The sequence below is a fragment of the Gymnoscopelus braueri genome (genome assembly GCF_963280865.1).
Source record: "Gymnoscopelus braueri genome assembly, chromosome: 16".
In the NCBI taxonomy this organism is placed as follows: domain Eukaryota; kingdom Metazoa; phylum Chordata; class Actinopteri; order Myctophiformes; family Myctophidae; genus Gymnoscopelus; species Gymnoscopelus braueri.
In genome coordinates, this window is record NC_137616.1 from 17,568,997 (window position 1) to 17,590,020 (window position 21,024).

The window sequence follows — 21,024 nt, forward strand, 5'->3', positions numbered from 1 at the left end:
TTTCTGCTCAAAATGTTACTAAATTATACAAACTTTTTTGGAGAGCAAATTGATTGTTGTATGAAATGTGTGTAATATGACTCCATGACCGCGCGCGCACGCACGCACACACACAGACACACAGACACACACACACACACACACACACACACACACACACACACACACACACACACACACACACACACACACACACACACACACACACACACACACACACACACACACACACACACACACACACACACACACAGGATTCATCAATTTAAACTGTGTCGTGACTCGTATGGGTTTACATTGGATTTGGTTATATATTGAATTTGTTCCCTCTCTCCAGGCATGTAAGTGGGTGGATTTAGATGCTATCGTTGTTATGCCTCACTTGGCTTATTAACTTTCGGAGAAATCAAAGCAAAAACTTTGTCCCCCCAAAAAATGCTTCCATGGAAACAATCAAGAGTTAAACCATTTCTCACCAGATGTGACAGATATGCCTGAGGCTATGTGAATAGCATTGTTTGATTGTTGTCACAGAGAAAATACTGCAGATGCCAAAATAGGCAATGATATAAAACGTTGCCAGTGTGGGGACCACTGCTATGCACTTATACCCACATAAAGCCTTACCGTCCATAATCTGGGGTGAACATTTGGCAAAAATAGCATATCCAAAAACTCATACCGCACTATAACTATAATGAGATTATAAAAAAGTCCAACTCAAGTGGATGGCAGAGTCCACACCACAACTATAACGATGACATGTGAACAATATAGATATAGATTTAGTTTAGTGTTTGATGTGGACGGCCATTTAGTCATTCTATATAGCTTGAGGAACTGAATTTCACAGGGCGCCACTTCTCCATTGACCTCAATGGACGCCATGTTCTTTTCTGTCTCCCTATTACTTTGAATGGTGTCCACGTTCTTGATAGTTTGTAAACCAGCTGTCAGGAATGTGAGACCTCAACTATTACTGATCAACTGCCCAAACTTTAGGTGGATTCCTCTCCTCTACACTGTAGTGTACATTACATTTTTTGTTCAACTTTATCTAGTTAGGACTTTGGCACAAAATGTTCACCGTAGGCCCATTGACCTAAACAAAATGCTCCCTTATGGCAATCACAGGTGAAACAAGTTTCCATCAAAGACGCCGCCATTTCCATCTCAAACATAGCGACCATAAAACAGAGAAATGAACAGAAACGCCAAGAGAGACTTCGGGTTAATGGTGAGACACTGAGACGATGATATGGAGCGAGAGGTTATTGGAAGCCCCACAGCGGGCGCAGAGGTGGAGTAAACGGTCAAGAGGACAGAGTGAATGAATGTGCATGTGCCTGCATCGCTGGGTTCTTTGTAAGGCTCCTGGAAAAGCACAAATAGAATGATGATGAAAAGGGGAGGCAGGGACGTACCAGATACACTTAATGTATCATATCAAGAAGCTCTCTTTAATGTCTTGAATCATTTTTCATGGTAATCAGTCAAGTCAGCGTCTTTGTACCTGGCTTAAAAGGGAACTGATGAAAACTTGTTTATGAAACATTTTTATTTGATGACCTCATCTGAGACAGGAAGCGGGGGAGAGAGAGCGCAAGAGAGAGAAAAAAAATGAATGAAGGGCAGAGAGAAGGGGCGGGTTGCTTGGTGTCTTCCGAAGCAAGCAATGCTTAATTTTCCACGACGATGTGACTATTTGACTGAAACGAGGAGGACTAAGAGAGACCCCTCATTGGAAGAGTTTAGAGAGAGAGAGAGAGAGAGAGCGAGAGAGAAATGTCAGGCCTTGATCAAGGTCCTCTGGGTATACGCCGTCTCAGCTCAGTGACCTCCGTGGGAAACGCCAGCTTCCCTTTAGCAGGGCCGTGTGTGCCTTGTCCTTATATGGATGGGATGGGGCGGGGGGTGGGTGGGTGGGGCTGTGGTATGAGAAGAGCGTTAGTTGCATCAAACTGTGGGCGGGCCGCAGGACAGAGAGGAAGACATCAATTACATAATGACTTGGCAACGTGGTGGCGATGGTGAGGGGTCTATCTGTGTATGCGAGTGTTCATGCATTTGCGTGTGTGCGTGCGTGCGTACGTGCATGTGTGCATGTGTGCGCGTGTGTGTGTGTGTGTGCATGTACTGCATGCCATCTGTGTGTGAGTGCGTGTATGCGTGCGTGAGCGAGCCCATGCTTCTATCTTCTTGTCAGAATGGAGAATGTCTTGGAGAATGCCTGGAATGCTCACAGAGCAGAGCTGCGGGAGGTGGCAGAGGAACATAGTGTGACTGTCCAGCTACAGCGGGCGGACAAAAAACTATTGTCCCCCCTACCCGGGTATGATCCTAACCCACTGCCGACAGTGCACAAGTTTGTGTTTCAGAGTTTTGTCTTTTCCAGAGGCATAATGCCTAGTTTTTGAGCCAGCCAAAACATCCTAGTGTGTCCACACAACACTTGCCCCACTTATACCATGTTAAGTGCTAATTATTAACATGACAAACGTTTATTTTATTGTCTACCTTTTTGTGCGTGACTGAGAAACCAGTGTGTGTGAATCATTAAGACGATGAACAAAATGCTGATGCAGAGAAAGCATGCGGGTAATCGGTCCAAGCTGTCTCAAAATTATTGCCACACTCATGCATGAATCTGCCATAGCTGGGGTTAATATTGATGGAGCTTATTAAAGGGGTCAAAAGAAAACAAGCAGGGCTTTCACATGGCTGACGAGTGGCACAAAGCAATAACTCACAATGATTTGTGTATGGAATTGTCATAATTTCATCATACCCATCCCAATTCACGGGTTGATCAAATAATCCCCATCCCGGTTGATAAAAAAAAAGGCTCTGTTTTACTTGGGTCAACCAAACACTCGGCAAGCTCCACTGTGGGTGGGAATTGATTTTCTGAAAAGACTCAAATAAAAAAATAAGAATTAAACTATTGTGCCATAATTAGTCCGGGCCGCTGTAGCAAGATGGAAAACGCTTTCAGACCAGTGCGTGTGTTTGAAATTGACGCGTGTCAGAGAGCTGCCTGCCTACGTCAAGAGTACCTTTCATCTGAAAGCATTTAGATTAAGTGTGGTGGAAAACTTCTCGCTTCCCATTGGTGTTGGCTGTGGTGGCTGGCAAGAACTGTTCTGGCCAAGAGTGATTAGGCGCTGGCACGGGGTCCTCATAGGTCAGTGGGCCAGGGCCCACATACCAGAGCCAAGTCTAAAACATTCGCTTTACTACTGTAGCGTCCCAGGGTGTGCATTAGACAATGGAGGGACTTCCCATGCATGCCTTTATTGTCTTATTGTTGTTTAATTAAGTTGTTTGCTATAGGAATGGGGGGTGGGGGGTATGTTACCCTTTATTTTATATGTGTCACACCATGAGTGGTATGGATGCTTATTGCTTACCACAAGCACCCTCCATTCAGTGCTGAACATTTGAGTGAGTTGTTTGGAGACAGACATGAAACAGTGTTCATATCAAAAGTCCTCCTTCAAAGCAGAAACCCAATGGTTATTACACTACTTATGGTTCCGGAAGGATGCCTCGTTAATGAGGCAGTTGTGATTTTTGTTGTTGTTCAGCCTCATGTCCTCAGCCCATGTAGGCCACTTCAGATCTAGAACACAACAGTAATTTCTGAATTATGTGCTCATTTAAGATGTCACAAACCATGTCACTGTCGCATACTGTGAGATGTAAACAAGCAAACACACAACAATGTCAGTTTGGTCAGGTATTTTCGAGGGGGTCCAATGTGCCGAGTCTGTGGGCGAGCATGCAATAAATGCAATTGGTTTACAGTCTGCATCACGTTGTGCATATTTGACTGTAGTAGGCACATTTTCAGGCCACGCTATAAAGTCCTCATTCTGGCCCTGCGGTTCCTCTAAATGGCTAAATGGTCCACGTCATCCTCTACAAAGTTGTTGTTAATGTCTTCTGCACAAGCCCAGACATCTCCCACGCTGTGCCTTCATCTAACCATTAATAAACACTGGTATTGAATAACAGAATGCAAGTTTAACCAAGTCAGTGAGCTGACTGTTGTTGTTGATGGTGTTTATTATATTCACAGTGGTTTTCACATGTGATTGGTTTTCTATATTTGTTCAAAGTCTAGCCTTTGGGTGAAAGGAATTTTTCACTTACACGTATTTATTCATTTGTTTGTTTTGCCTCACATGGACACACACCAACTCAGATACACAGCATGCCTGACTGTTGTCAATGCTCTTCAAACCGTCGCAGCACACAAGCTTGTTGTGTATAGTGTTGCGAGTTCAGACCTCCTACAGCGAGTCTCTCTCATGACATCATCCCGCAGTGGAGCAGACTGGCATGCGGGTGGCACATGAGGACAAGGGGTGATGATATGGAGGGAGGCCAAGGCCTCCGACAGCATCTAGCTTAAAAAGAGCGCCAGACAGGCGAGCACCGATTAGCGGCATGATAATCAGTGATATCATTCCACCCAAGGGGAATGTTTGACCATCTTGGCTCTGAGTGGGCCATACATACCAGCAGGTACACAGGGGACCGCTATGAATGGAATGACTAGACTACTACTTTTAGAGCAACTCTGTCTTTTACAAAGGTTCCCACTCATGACATCAGTGAGTGGCTGGAGGAGAACGTCATTTAAGTTAAAGACACATGTCTGCCTGTATCAGGATGATGTATAACATACAGTGTGTGTGCGTGTGCGTGTGTGTGTGTGTGTGTGTGTGTGTGTGTGTGTGTGTGTGTGTGTGTGTGTGTGTGTGTGTGTGTGGGGGGGGGGGGGGGGGGTCTTACATCTGTTTAGTGAAAAAACAGGCGTCCTGCTTCTGTTTGAAATCCTGGCTGATAGCGGAGTATCAAAAGAAATATATGTTCTCATGAGGATACAGAACAGGGAGCAGAAGCTGTCTCGCCCACGGAAAGAGGGAGAGATGCAGGAGTAATGTCTTCTGAGATGCAGAAGTAATGTAGGTCTGCATTTCTAGTATCTGCTAGTTGTTACTACTACTTTGTGAAGATAATTATTTTGATCGGGAGCAGTTAGGGGTTCAATGGCCCTGATTCACTAAGCTGGTCGTAAAATAAAGTGTAAATAAAGTGACTAAAGGAGGGTGTATTTTCTCTAAGCACAAACTGACGTGCGATTCACAAACGTGTGTGATTCCCTGATATGTGTGTATCGCAGGTGCTCCTCATTTTTGTCTGACAGTCAGCGGCGCTTTCGCGTGGAGAACCATTTGCATCATTGTCTCCGCCAGGCCGAAAGGCATGGCGAGAGAGTATGTTTTGCCCCCTGTCCGTCCGTCCGTGTGTCCGTCCGTCCGTCCGTCCGTCCGTCCTGTCTGTGTGTTAGCACCAAATCTCAGGCACCGTTGGCCCGGTCGCTGCGAAACTGTGCACACACTCTCCCTGGATGCCAATTCAGAACCTCTGCCTCAATTTTTTCACATAGGCCTGTCATAGCGCCACCAGGAGGCCGATTTGTGCAAAACCCATTTTTCCCCATTACTCCTACAGTTTTTAACCAAACCTCATGCAAATCGGTACACAGTATCTCTATAGTCATGTGATCAACCCTGATCTGTCCGATTTCCCATATTCCATCCTCATTGGCTAAGGTTACCATCCAAAGTTTGCAGGATTGGTCCGTTTTGAACAAATTTTGCCTCAAACCATGAACGCAGCTTGCCATTTCCATAAAATTGCACACGCACATTCCCACTAGGCCGAGGAAGAAATGGCACTTAAAACTATTCACATCAGCCTCATGGTGGCGCTATAACAGGCCGATTTGCATTTTTAACTATAACTGCACCGATCTGCGTGAAACTTTGCACGCCTACTCCCTACAGGCCAAGGAAAAACATCTGCACTGCATTTTTCACATCTGCTTTTTACAGCGCCACCAGGAGGCCGACTTATGTCAAATACATTTTTGGATATTAATCCTTCAGATTTTCTCCAAACATCACGCACATCGGTACACAGTATCTCTATAGTCATGTGATCAAGACGCATCTGTCCGATATTTCATATTCCATCCTGATTGGCTAAGGTTGACTTCCAAAGTTTGCAGGATTGGTCCGTTTTGAACAAAATGTCTGAAATCATGAACGTGGCGTGCGATTTCCGTGAAAATTTGCATGCACATTCCCACTAGGCCGAGGAAGAAATGCCACCCTTTTCACATTGGCCTATTATAGCGCCACCAGGAGGCCACAATAACTTACTTGACCTGGCGGAGACCTGTGCTCCGAGGAGCACTTTTTCTAGTTTGCATTCCTTCCCGCCCCATAAAAGGCAACCAAAAACGTCCTATGACGTCACCACTCCTCAAAATGGACAGATCTACATGCTTACAACGCGGCGGGACGCACCCACTTGAAAACTTGTAGATCAGTTGTCAAGTGAACGTTTATGAAGTAATAGCCAACTCTCTCGTGTAATGACAGTAAGAAGTTAATTTACGAAGTTTAACCTCACGACCGAAGGCTAATAAAACTTGGAACGGCTATTATATAAGCCCTTTCTACTCACTCACCTTTACCGAGGTAAAAAGATGATGCTGGAATCCGCCAATATCCGATAATTTTTATCAGAGCTTTCTTTATTGAATACTGAGGGTAATTTGTCTTTGAACAAACCCTCCACTGTCCGACTCCTACATCGCAATTGGAAATGGAGTAATGGACACAGTTAGATTTCATCCATACTGTATCCTCATCAATGTAAGACTGCGTTCATGTGATGGTCATTATTACAAATTAATAGCGTGACATTGGAGTTGGCATGAAAGTCCAATAGGCGAAACTGTGGCCACATTTGCAAAAAAGGCAAAGACGCCTAATAATTCAGCCCTAAATGCGTCAACTGAATTTGCATCATGTCTATCATATGCATACAAAGATCGTTTGACATATGTGTGTTGACAATGTTGGGCACATACATATTTTATTTGAGGTTTGGCACTATTGTAATTGATTTTGCATGAAGAATAAGGCATTCTAATGACATACTGTATGCGCAAGCTTTGGTCCCAGGAATAAGTCTGCCTCCGAGCAGTCGTGAGTTAGAAAAATTCACGGACAGAAAAAGATAGAGGCACAGGATCAGACACAGGAACTTTCGTAAATGCCGGTACGTACAACATATGGGCGTAAACAGCTTAGTGAATCAAGCTCATTGTCTTGCTCAAGGACACTTCTATACAAGGAGCCAGGGACTGAACCGGTAACTTCCAGATGGCCACTCTCTCCTGAGACACTAAAGCCCCACATCTGGAGAAGTTGTAAAAGAGCCCCACTGACCAATTAGTAGCCAACAGTGAAAAGCAGCTCTTAGTAAAAGAAGTAAGGACATAAAAATAAGTGGTCTGATCATAGTTCATTGGTCCAATCTGACTGTGTAGTGAATACAGATTTCAAGCCCTATGTCACACTGCTTTATGTAATCACGCCCTTCATGAAGTTAGGTAACAAATATGTCTCATTCATAAGCTTGACGTTGTACCACAGGGCTTTACCCTATTGTACATTATCACAGGATGGAAGGAATAAAAGAAAACACAATGAAAGAGGAAATCATTCCCAGAATGCTGGTATAAACAAGTGGTCAAATGGCCACTGGCAGGCACTTGGATACACTTTTCCGCAGTCTGGGCTCATACCATGAACACACCACTCACCAGCACCACATGACAGCAAAAGTTAAGTATGCATGGTCTTATCCAATATCCACTGCACCATTTAAAAGATCCAACTCAAGTGGAGAAGCAGAGGTAATTCAACTTTGGAGTGAGTTTATACCAAAGGACAATTCCACACAAGTTCTTTAGCCAAGTGAGTTATAACACAAATCGGGTGCAAGGAGCATAGATGATGCACTGAACATACATTGGTAATGTAAGTAACTAGGCAGAAATCTTGGTGTAGCCATGGACTCAGGCCTGAATTTCAACATTAAGTCAATTACAAAGCCAGCCTACTATCACCTTAAGAATACAGTATATCAAGGCTTAAAGGACTGCCTCAGCGGGATATGGAAAAACCTGTCCATTCTTTCATCTTCAGAGACTCGACTACTGTAACTGTGTCTTTACAAGTTTCCCTAAAAAAAACAATCAGCTTCAGATTCAGAATACCGCTGTTCAAGCTTTACTGTGGATCATATCACTTTTCTGATCTTTACACCGACTCCCTGTCTTATCTTCTGCTACACTATAAACCATCCAGTCTCAGGTCATCGGAGACTAGATGTGGAGAAGCAGCACCACATATCTGGAACAAACTTTCAGGTCTGCTACAACTCTTAGTTACTTAAACCAAAGCTGCTACCTTTTATTGTCTCCGCCAGGCCGAAAGAAATGGGTGTCTCCGCCAGGCCGAAAGGCATGGCGAGAGAGTATGTTTTGCCCCCTGTCCGTCCGTCCGTGTGTGTGTGTGTGTGTGTGTGTGTGTGTGTGTGTGTGTGTGTGTGTGTGTGTGTGTGTGTGTGTGTGTGTGTGTGTCCGTGTGTGTGTGTGTGTCCGTCCTGTCTGTGTGTTAGCAGCTAATCTCCGGCACCGTTGGCCCGGTCGCTCCGAAACTGTGCACACACACTCCCTGGATGCCAATTCAGAACCTCTGCCCCCCCTTTTTCACATGGGCCTGTTATAGCGCCACCAGGAGGCCGATTTGTGCAAAACCCATTTTTTTACATTACTCCTACAGATTTTATCCAAACGTCATGCAAATCGGTACACAGTATCTCTATAGTCATGTGATCAACACAAATCTGTCCGATTTCCCATATTCTCCTCATTGCCTAAGGTTGGCTTCCAAAGTTTGCAGGATTGGTCCGTTTTGAACAAAAGCCTCAAACTATGCACGCAGCTTGCGATTTCCGTGAATTTTCACACGCACATTCCCACTAGGCTGAGGAAGAAATGCCACCCTTTTCACATTGGCCTGTTATAGCGCCACCAGCAGGTCTAATTTAGCAAAACAATTTTTTGGAACAAAATGCCTCAAATCATGAATGCAGTGTCTGATTGCCGTGAAAGACCTAAGAATAAATGGCACCCTTTTCACATTGGCCTATTATAGCGCCACCAGGAGGCCAGAATAACGTACCTGACCTGGCGGAGACCTGTGCTCCGAGGAGCACTTTTTCTAGTTGAGTTTTCTTTTGATTAATTTCTTCAATCAATCAAACTTTATTTATATAGCACAAGTTATATATCAGATGCAACTCCAAGTGCTGAACATAAAATGTGGAAATAACATTAAAGTGGGAATAAAAAATTATTGCGCTGCACTGTAACTATAAATGTGCTATACAAATAAACGTGCCTTGCCTAATGTCCCAGCCAAGTAATTATCACTATCTTTGTATGAAGTTGTCTAGACTCCAGGTGGTAAGGTTACATTATGTGTATTCCATAAAACGTGCAACTGCCACCACAGCGACTTTTTTGTGACCACATGCTCTTTGTTAAAAACTAACTGTAGGTAGATGTGGGAAGTGAACCCTAGTAGTGTCCCTATTCTGGGGCGAAGCCATTTGGTGTAGAGGGGAAAAAGGAGGGAGGCTACTATAGAGACCTGAAAGGATTATTATAATTTTTTTTTTAATTGGAACAATTTTAAGTTTCTTATAAACAAACAGGCCCCATCTCAGTTCTGTGCATAAAATGTAATGTGATGCCTCTTGAACCATGACTGGTGGCCTTGTCTAGCTTGTATGTATTTTGTAATTATGTTATGTGTTTGTGATTTTTTTGTATCCTGATGACTGCTTGGCACAAAATGAATTTCCGCAAGGACAAATAAAGTATCTATCTTATACGTACTCTAAAACCACATTAGTATTATCAAGTCTAAGCTTTGCTGGCTGTGCTGCTCTTTACACCCAAAGTGGTTTGACCCAACCAGCATTGCCACCCATAGTGGGCAGAAAATGAAAGAAAGGGGAAAATTAAAATCTAAGATGCATTGCTTCATAACATACATTATTTATAAACAAAAACATCATACTTCGTTGCCAGCAGACCATCCGATAGAGATTTCCATAACCCATTAAGACCAGGAAAGCCTATGAATTGTTATACCTTCAAAACCGGGAAAGCATCTGTGTCATTTTTTTATGTTGCTATATACAGTATAGCAAGAGGAATATAAAAAAAGGAAAAATATTTATTAAGAAATAAAGATTTTCTGAAAACTTAGGTTAGGATTTAGAAGGCTTTTTAAAATCAGCCTCTGGTCTAAATGGGTTAAAAAGCACATCAAATGTCATACTGTGATGCAGAATACTGGCAATAGTCCAAGTTCAAGATAAGCAGTGGTGTGAAGGTTACATTCAATATTAATAACACATCCTCTATGCATTTGATCGGACCAGGATACTTTCCCACAAATGTTACTGTACTGTATGTATTTGTCCTTGCTGGACCACTGAATCATCAATCCTGAGTAGATTATGGCACCATGGAGCTTTGAAATCATGCATGCACAACAGATGGAGATGGTGACTCGATACATATTTCTTTGTTTTTCTTTAACCATGCCACTTTAACCATGCACATGAACCTGCTGCTATTTATCAGCTGGATGTTTTCCTCCCACATAAAAAGAATTATTAGGTATTTTGTAATCATGCACCTTATGTATATTGTATATTGTTTTATTTTATTTGACTATGCGCCTTCCTGTTATTTGACTTCTTCTTTGTTTGTTTCTTCAAAACATTTTCTTTCTCTATTCTAACTCTTCCTTGTAACTGCAAAATGCAAATGTTGAGAGATTGTACCAATTTTTTTTCTTTACTGCTTCATTTATTATTCTCTTTTACACCTGCAATCGTGTGATGTGAGTGACAATAAAATTTATTCTGACTGATGTATCAAAACTGCGGCAGTAATACATCACATTTAATGTAACTAAGCTAAACAAACATGTCCGAAAATCCCCCCCCTCTTGATGTAAGATGTATCGAAGGCCTGAGCCATGGTACTGTACTTACAGGAGTTACAAGAAAAATTCTAAACAAATAAAGTGGTAGCAGACATTCAGAGGTGCTCTGAGGACATCCAGTTGATATAAAAAGCAAGTTTAAAGTAAGATTTTCCATCCCTCAGGGTACTAAAACCTACACCAAATTGAGAATGCTTTGAAACAAAAGCATTTAAGGACAGAAGAAATGTCTCAGGCCAAGCTGAGTCATCAGTTTGTCCAGAACAGAGATGACAATCTAAAAGAACCGATGATGAGTAAAGAACTGACTGTAATTTTTCTGTCTGTCATGGGAATAAAGATGACATGAGAGTTCAGTCTGTTAAATGAGACACAGGCTTAGTGTTACAGTGAAGACTGATTTGTAATTTGTCATACGGCGGTGTATAAATTAACCACATTCAACCTGGCATCCCTCACTTGGGCATGTCATGATAGGTGAAATGTTTCCTAATTTAAAGAAAATAGCTAAAATAGCTGATCTACAAGCTCACAACGCATCGTGGTGCGATGCACTGTGACAGGCTGTGAGCTTGTAGATCAGCTATTTTCTCTACCCATCGTACAACAATGTACAGTAAATAAGCCTTTAGGCTTATGTGGTTAAGCATGAGAAAAAATTACCATGGCCACCAAAATTACAGGGAATGTGAAATGTGTAGGCTAACTTTAAAGTGTAGCTACAGTAACCAGTGACAAAATCCTCATAACACACACACACACACACACACACACACACACACACACACACACACACACACACACACACACACACACACACACACACACACACACACACACACACACACACACACACACACACACACACACACACACACACACACACACACACACACACACACACACACACACATCCTGCAGGCCTGCTTTACCTAACATACGACAAGAAGGTACTTGTTTTAAATATATTTCAATTAATTATCCACATTGACGCAACTATTTTGGGAAAGTCGTTATAGGCAACAATTCTCAAAAATAGCTTAGGCTTATATGCTTAATTCATAAACATTGTATGGTGATATTTCGTAGAAAAAATAGCATATCTAGAAGGTCGCAGCGCGTTGCTTGTTTTTAGATCGTCTATTTTCGGCGTATGATGGAGTCAGGCTTAAGTGGATAAATGAATTAACACTCAGGATATTACTGTGCTGTTTCTTTACAAAGTATCTGATAACCTTTAATAGCTGCTGTCAGCTTGTAACGACCGGCTCTTCCTCTGAACTGCACTTGGTGGCAAGCCAAGACTTAATGCGGATGCTGTACATCCACAGATACTAACCAGCACATATGTAGGACACATTTAGACTCATGTAGGGACAAGATAAAAAGATTTGTACAACGCTGAATTCCCCAGAAGGCTTGTTTGTGGCAATGTGGGTGTTTTTGTTTTTTCTTTCTGTTTGTTTTAATCCTAGGAATGGTTGACGTCAGGTAATTGCGCGGTTATGACAGGTGATGAAATGTTCTTTCTGAGCAGCTGTAAAAAATAAATACATATATTTTCTGTAACCAATTAAAAAAAAGAAACAAATTGTGAGAAAGAAAAACAAGACAAAACTGCCAAAGCTCCAGCAATAACAATTTGACTAACTGTGTTACTTCTTTAAGAGCTAAGCTAAATAACAGGCAGGTCTGAATCACATTCACTGATCTTGGGAAAATAAATATAAATACACAATCTTATTAATAGCAATATCGTTAAATACTGTACACATTTGTGGTCATTGACAATAGCGATTTGCAAGTTTTTACTTATTACCATGTCCCAACAACAGTACAAAATGACTCAAAGTATTTTCTCAAATATGGACATACAGCACTGAATATTTACACACACACAAAATATTTAGATTGTGTAAATAGCCAAACTAGACAAACAAAACAAAACAAAAACTTTTACAGCACCCTATGAGATCACATCTCTCAACCCATCTGAAAAAGTCCCACCATTCCTCACCACAACACTGTGTGTGCCAGTGATGAAGATTCCATAGGCATCCCTATGGCAACTGTAGAGTTTACTCAGATATACACAGGGGTCCTCTATCTAATCGTCTTTTTAGGAAGATAGAGCTCCCTCTTTATTTACACTGTAAGCGGGAGGGAAGCGTCTGACTCTCTTCTCCTCCTCTCTCCCGTCTTTGATCTCCCTGTCCACCAAGGCGTAGGGGAGCAGGATTTTTGGTAGCAGGCAGTCAGACGGCCTCCTCTGTCTAACTGCCGGTACAACAGCAGGCCCCTGGTTGTGTTCATCACGCCCCACAAGGAAATTCTCCTGACAGTAATTGGAGCCACATTTTGGGGGCTGGACGGGGAACAGCGCTCGTTTACTTTCTCCTCCACGGTCTCTGACATTTTCAAGTGTCTGTTGGTCTATCTGTCCCCACGCGGGGCCCTCCGAGTGACTTGTCAATGCATGTCGTGGCCAAGCCGCAATGAATGCAGCAGCAGGACCCAAACAAAGAGAACAGTGGAAGGGCCCTGCACAGCTCCTACACAGCTTCCTGCAGAGCCCCCTAGGGTCCTCACAAAAACAGGTAAACAGACATTCACGTAACGTTCTCACGCAGCTGATTCTTTTAGCTGCAGTAACGTCACGCCCTAGTATTTGAAGGGAATCAATGTCACTTAAGTGTGTTGGGGGTGCAAACAAAGGTGCTTCTTGCAGTGCATGCATTTGACTCCTTTTTGTGTCTCGGGAGCTTGAAAAGCAAATATTTGGACATCCCGTGTTCATCTTTCATACTTAACAATAGTTTTGCATTAGGAAAGAAAAAGTACACTGGGACACCTGTGTTGTGCATCTCCAATGGCAGATTTTGTGTGTCACAAAGAATAGAGACATGGAGACGTAAGGTAAGATGTAACTCTGGCAGGCACACAAGTGGAATCCACCAATGCCGTGGCCGTGGCAAGTTAACTGCAAAACCCTATTTTATTCTTTGTCATACGACGGTGTTGCCCGGTTGAATTAGCTGATCTGTGTGTGTGTGTGTGTGTGTGTGTGTGTGTGTGTGTGTGTGTGTGTGTGTGTGTGTGTGTGTGTGTGTGTGTGTGTGTGTGTGTGTGTGTGTGTGTGTGTGTGTGTGTGAGAGTGAGTGAGTGAGTGAGTGAGTGAGTGAGAGAGAGAGAGACTTAAGTTCCGTTAGAAGCCAAGCTCAAAAAGGATGCAGGATTCTTCACATCTGAGGGACATGTCCTGGTGGCGGTCTGATGAAGGTACTGTACAAAAGATGAGGGTCTTGAGGGCCAGTGGTCACTGGGCTCCCACCCATGTACACCCAATGCTTTATCGGGCAGCAGTGTGTAATTATTGGCACATTAAAAGGCCTACAATGTTATCTCTTGTATACTGTATGCCGTTGTGGTATTACTCGGCTGCGGGTGCTTGCCCGCACACACACACACACACACACACACACACACACACACACACACACACACACCCGAAGCTCGACCCACCATGACCTGCCTGGGCCACCCACAGCATTGGTCGAACAAAACCAACTCTGTCAGCTGTAGGCAGTCAGCACAGCGGACCCACAGTGGACCCGGAGCCAATTATCTGAGCACAAGGAGGGGGCATTTGCCTGGCTTTACAGTAACGTAAAGTACAGTGCAGCAATGGGTGTTCTAAATCAACAGAAAGGACAGTGTACCAGAATGATGTAGTAACTTTTACTGTCAGATTGACTGGAAAATAACCACGTTAAGGTTGTAAGTATAGCCGCTGGCCAATGCCAGATGTCTGGGTCCGACACCAGTCCTTAGTCTTAGCCCACCGATTACCAATGTTTTGACCGTTATTTTGTGCAAAATTTCTAAATATAAAAAAGTCAAAACTTTTAGAAAGTTTAGAAAAAAATCTACTTAAAGGATCTACACCATGAATAAAAAAATAAAAATAAAATGCAATATCATATTGTTTATGTCCCTCAAACGTTTTTCAAAAGGTTTGACCCTAAATCAAGCCTCAGATATACTCATTCCAACTAACTTCTCTGGCTTATAAAGCACTTTCACCTGCAATACCACATTGTCCTGATTTGCACGTGGCGCTATTGAGCCAGTTTGTATGCATCTTATCTCCTGGTTCTGAGTGAAAAAAGTAAAAAGTAAAAAAAAAAAAAAAAGGGAGAACTGAAATACGGGAGGGATTGTACCGCTAGTGACGTGACTTTCGGGGCCAAATCGGTTTGGCCTGTTTTGAGACCAATTTACATAAAACCCCAGATATGCTGTGAAAGCCTGAGTGCTCAAACTGGGGTATTTTTGGGGATAGAAGAGAGGTAGGGGAGACCAAAAACACACAAAAAAAAGGCAAGTTACAATTCATGGTGTAGTCCCTTTAAAAAGGTAGAATAACAATTCACCCGATATTTCAGTCTGGCTCTAGTTGTAAGTAATGCTGCAAGAAAGAGTCATGGTCCAGTGAAGATACTGTTTCAGAAACCATATTATGTTTCATAACTCATAGGAGTAGCGTTTCGTGATAGCCAGCCATTTGGTTGTTAAGAACAAGAGTCGTCTCCTTGGAGGCTGCATGTCTCCATAATGCGAGTAATTGTCAAATTGTTACATTTTTTATCATTTGGAGCATTAAAAAAAAACAAGTAGTAAATGTGAATGCCACTGCAGCTGTGCTTCATTTACATTTGATGCCAAGCCAAAGGCGTACAATATAAAAAAAGAAAGAAAAAATTATTACTGTATGCCCTTCTCTCATATTACTTACTCAATCCCTCCTCCCTGTCCCCTTACTCCTCCTCAAACATGATTTATACTGTTGTTGTTGTTGTACGACATTGTCAAGCACTGAAAATTGCAGATCTACAAGTACAACAGATCTTAAATGGGGCATAAGTCTGTGTGTTCAGTGCGGACCAGACCAGTCAAGCAGACTTCCCTTCAGCAGCTGTCTGTAAATCCAGCAGATCCCCGTCTGGCACATAATATGCTGGGAGGCATTTTACCTGGAGCTGTTTTTCAGAGGAAAGGCAGCCACCAGATGGACGATGATGACACATGAAGACGGCGAAGTCAGGGTGGAAGGCAGGAGGACGTCCTACCATCTCTGATATGCAGGCCCTGTGCAGAAGACAACAGCAAAATAAATATTTTTTGGCACATTGAGGGGCCTCTAGACAGAGCCAAAAGGGATTTCACTTACACCATAGGGGGCACCATAGGGGCCACCACACTTAATGCTAGATTTCACCAGTTAACAGGCACTTTCATATGCTCACCCTGTGACAGACATCATAGCGAATTGAAAAAAACACACTGTGGATATAAGGGAATTGCGAGAATACTTTTTTCACATTTTATATTTTTTTTGCTAAAAAATATATATATATATATTTTTGACAAAATATCTTTAGATTTATTTATTTTCATGAAACGTTGATGAAACCTCATTCAAGCCTGAATCCACTTCTTATTGCAATTAAACAAGCAATGTTGTGCTTTCTCCTTAAGAGTACGGACACATACACCAGAGTTTGATTCTGCCTATGCGGCGGATTCTGCCAATGCTTTTCAATGGGAGCGTTTTGCTGCCATTGCGCGGCTTTCCGCTCTGTTCCCATTGAAAAGCATTGACAGAATCCGCAGCATAGGCAGGATCAAACTTTGGTCTGTCCGTACCCTGAGGGTTGAAGCTGGGTGCTGAACTTTTCATCCAGAGTCCCGCTAACGGTGACTTCATTTAAACAGTATTAACACTGCAGAGTTCAGTGAGCGGGAGGTGCTACAACCCGTAAAAATTAGGAGCAAATGGACCAAAAGGCCTTTGGCAAATAACCTGACGAAGGAAAATCACATAAAATGAGCCTGACTTTGGGATGCAGTTGGAAGTGAATGAAAAAAAAAGCAGGAGAAAAAGTTGATTTGTAAATTTGCCAGAAATAAGTTTCCAAACGGAAGAAATTATGCAACTTTTTTTCTCTTTCGCATAGTGGAAATAAGAGGGGCCCGGCGCCACTCCGGGGGCTTCGTACGTCCCCTTGTCTGGTCAGAGACAGGGATGACTAATATAAGTGTGTGAACCGACAGAGGCTTAGGTGCTCTGGCCTGCCTCATGCACATGATCTGAGAAAAGTGTCCCCAAGGGACCCATGGATCACACACTAACGGGCCCCGCAGGGCTTTCGATTTTCTCTGGAAGTTGTTGGCCTCACGCTCCCTCTCCCCCAATCACTTCACTAATATAAGACACACACTCAACTTATGTAACGCCGTCTAAACTGTCAGCATGGCAGAACCCGAGACAGGGGATAGGTCTTCACTGTTGGACAGGTAAAGTGGAAGGAATTATGACACGTTTAGTTTGGATCCACATACCGTACTGTGTAGCTGGACATAGTGTGTAAACCTTCAGAGTGCTTGGCCCGATGTCTAATCAGATTTCCTAAGCGAAGCCGGCTGGGTGACATTCACATCTAAAGGGCACTTGCGCCTATTTGAATGGCGTGACGCATCTTTTGGAGCATAAAATAACACGAATACAATTTGAAAAAAACTAAACAATCATCATATTACAGACATGTGACTTTGAACGATAACTACTAGTTGAATTATTAAGTAATTCATTTTGATAATGAATTATTTTACATTAAATATATTTTGGAACAACGTATGTTCAGGAGGGAAGACTACACTTCTGCTAACAACTCCTCCCTTATCTCCTCCCATCACATCAATCAGTGTGGAATCGTGATACCTCGCCATGTCTACCTGTCATTTGTGGTTCGTATATATCTCCATACAGGGGATCAGTGGAGGGAGGAGCACTCTGATGCACAAAAAAGGCCTACATTCCAAATTTTACTTGAGTAAAGCACACAAGTATTGGCACACAACAAGAAGAATCCCCCCACAACAGCGATGCTAGGGTTCAAGTGGTTAATACAAAAAAAGAAAATCCCAGACCCTGTGTTGAAGACCCATGTTGTAGATCAAATAATTGTAGTTGAGTAAAAAGCACAATATTTGCCTCTCAGATGTAGTGGAGTAGAAGTATTGAAAAATGCTAATACTCAAGTAAAGCAAAAATGCTTAAAGATTTTAAGTTACTTTCCACCACTGCAGGCGATCACCTCATCAATTTCATATTCAATAAATAAACAACTCAAATCATGGGTTGTTTAACCTTCAAACAATGTATTATGTTTAAAGGTGTGTGGTCTTTTCTACTGATATGCTATAATTGCGAATGTTAGAGAAAGAATAGCAGAAACTTAACTGGAACCAATCAGGTTATATAAGTAAACTAGAAGGAATGCGAGCACAACCTCAATCAAAAATGAACGATAAAACAAACTTGCCGGGTGCAAGGGCTCCAAAAAGTTCATGAGGAGGAGAATGATGCCATTCACATCACTTTGTCCTTCAGGTATTTTTTCTTTATTTTAAACCATTAAGACCTGAGGCCGATTCCACAAATGCCTTTTAAATCAGTAGTTCTCAAACTTTTTCGTGCCAAGGATACACAACCAAATGGATATATATTTGGCCGCGAACCCCACCTGAAAATGTTTTATGCCAAGGATCCCCAGAAGAGAAGATTTGTGTTAAAAAAATCTTAATTATTCAATAGTTTTCGGTAGTAACAGAATACCTTTTCCCACTGACAATTCCAAATAAATCACACACACTGCTGGTATGATTTATTGAATGGTATAGGGGCCTCCATCTTGTGATAGAAGTCCACAGATGTTTTGAATACTGCACTAGATTATTTAGACCTTCCTGCCCTTATAAGGTCTTGGACATATTCGGCCTTTGTTCTGTTCTGTCTCTAGTCTTGTTATTGTCTCCGCCAGGCCGAAAGGCATGGCGAGAGAGTATGTTTTGCCCCCTGTCCGTCCGTCCGTGTGTCCGTCCGTCCGTCCCTCCGCCCGTCCGTCATTCTGTCTGTGGACAGCTAATCTCCCGCACCGTTGGCTTGATCGCAGCGAAACTGTGCACACACACTCCCTGGATGCCACAGCAGAACCTCTGCCCCAAATTTTTCACATTGGCCTTTTATAGCGCCACCAGGAGGCCGATTTGTGCAAAACACATTTTTTCACAGTACTCCTACAGATTTTTTCCAAACATCACGCAAATCGGTACACAGTATCTCTATAGACATTAAACGAAACAGATCTTTCAGATTTTTCATATTTCATCCTGATTGGCTAAAAATGGCTTCCAAAGTTTGCAGGAGTGCTCCGTTTTGAACAAAATGCCTGAAATCATGAACACAGCATGCAATCTCCGTGAAATTCTGCACACATATTTCCACTATGCCGAGGAAGAAATGCCACTTAAATATTTTCAAATCAGCCTCATGGTGGCGCTATAACAGGCCGATTTGTGTTTTTACCTATAACTACACCGATCTGTGTAAAACTTTGTATGCACACTCTCTAGAGGCCAAGGAAAAACCTTTGCCCTGCATTTTTCACATTTGCCTTTTATAGCGCCACCAGGAGGCCGACTTATGTAAAACAAATTTTTCGATATTAATGCTAAAGATGTTATCCAAATTTCACGCAAATCGGTACACATGATCTCTATAGTCATGTGATAAAGACGGATCTGTTTGATTTTCTATAGTCCATCCTGATTGGCTAAGATTGACAGGAGTGGCCCGTTTTGAACAAAATGCCGCAAATCATGCAGCGCCCCATTGCGGTGAACCTTTGCACACACATTTGCACTACGTTGAGAAACAAATGCCAGCCTTTTAACATTGCCCTATAGAGCATCGCAGTTCCCGCCCACTTCCTGGTTTTTCCTGGTGCCGGAAGGAAAAACTCAATGCATTTTTCCCATTGACATTTGCAAAAATATTTATATCTATTAATTTAAGCCTCGAATCAAGCCATCATGACATGACATGAATCATGACCATAAAACGTTTTTTTCTGTGATTTTTTTTTATTTTATATTTAATTATATGATATACTATATTTAATAAATACCCTTTGTTTTGCCGTTTTCAAAAAAAAAAATCACAGAATCTAAGTGATCAAGATGGTTCTGTCCAATATTTTGTATTCCATCCTGATTGGCGAATTGCGAACATTGCTGGCCCACAATAACCTACCTGACCTGGCGGAGACCTGTGCTCCGAGGAGCACTTTTTCTAGTTCTGTTACTCTGTTGTTGTTGCCCTGCTGTTGTTGTGTTCCTCAGCCTATCCCAGTGTTATTGTCTGTTCAGTTCACCTGTGTCTTATTGTTTCCCTGTCTATTTAAGCCCTGTGTTTGCACCATGTCTTTGCTTGTTCATCATCTCATGTCACGTGTAGTATTGTCTTGGTTTCAGTTCCTGTTTGTATACCTACCTTTTGAGTTAATAAACCCCTTAAACCGATCCGTTATGCCTCTGTCTCTCCTGCTCTTTCTTGGGTCCTACATTCCATCCGGACTCAGACCGTGACACTTTATACTTCTACTCCACTACATCTCAGAGGCAAACATTGTCCTTTTTTTACTCCACTACGAATATTTGAGAATTTTAGTTACTAGTTACTTTGTAGATTTTGATTATTATTATAAAACATAGATCAACCACAGCTGATCTACAAGCTCACACCGCCTTGCATCGCAGCGCGTTGTGAGCTTGTAGATCGGTTGCTTTTTAAAAGTTTTGAATTCAAACATGTAGAATACGCAGGACTTTTACATGTAACAGAGTATTTCACATTTTAGTATATCTGCTGTACTTTTACTTAAATAAAAAAATCAGAATACCACATGTACTGTACTAACTAGACTATGAGTGGAAGTATTGATGAGCAGCTTTCCATAGACATAGCACTGGCAGGCATTAGCTATGTCATGTCTATGACAAGAGGAGATGGATGCCAATGACAGAAAGCTTCCCAAAACGAGAAACGTTCCTAAAAGGGCGATGACAGGCAGGAGTTCCACCATGGTGACCTTGACATTTTGGGGTCCAGAATTTCAGAAGAGAACCATGTGTGGACTATTGGGTGGAAACAAGGATTGCATCA

At 42.3% G+C, this 21,024-nt stretch overlaps 1 long non-coding RNA gene across 1 annotated transcript in view; it reads right to left on the reverse strand.

Moving 5' to 3' along the window:
• Positions 1-15,991: 15,991 nt before the first annotated feature.
• LOC308102564 overlaps positions 15,992-21,024 on the reverse strand; it is a 60,347-nt gene continuing 55,314 nt past the window's right edge. The window contains exon 3 of the long non-coding RNA XR_013934669.1: positions 15,992-16,106. This is a non-coding gene — a long non-coding RNA (uncharacterized lncRNA). The remainder of the gene's footprint in view (positions 16,107-21,024) is intronic.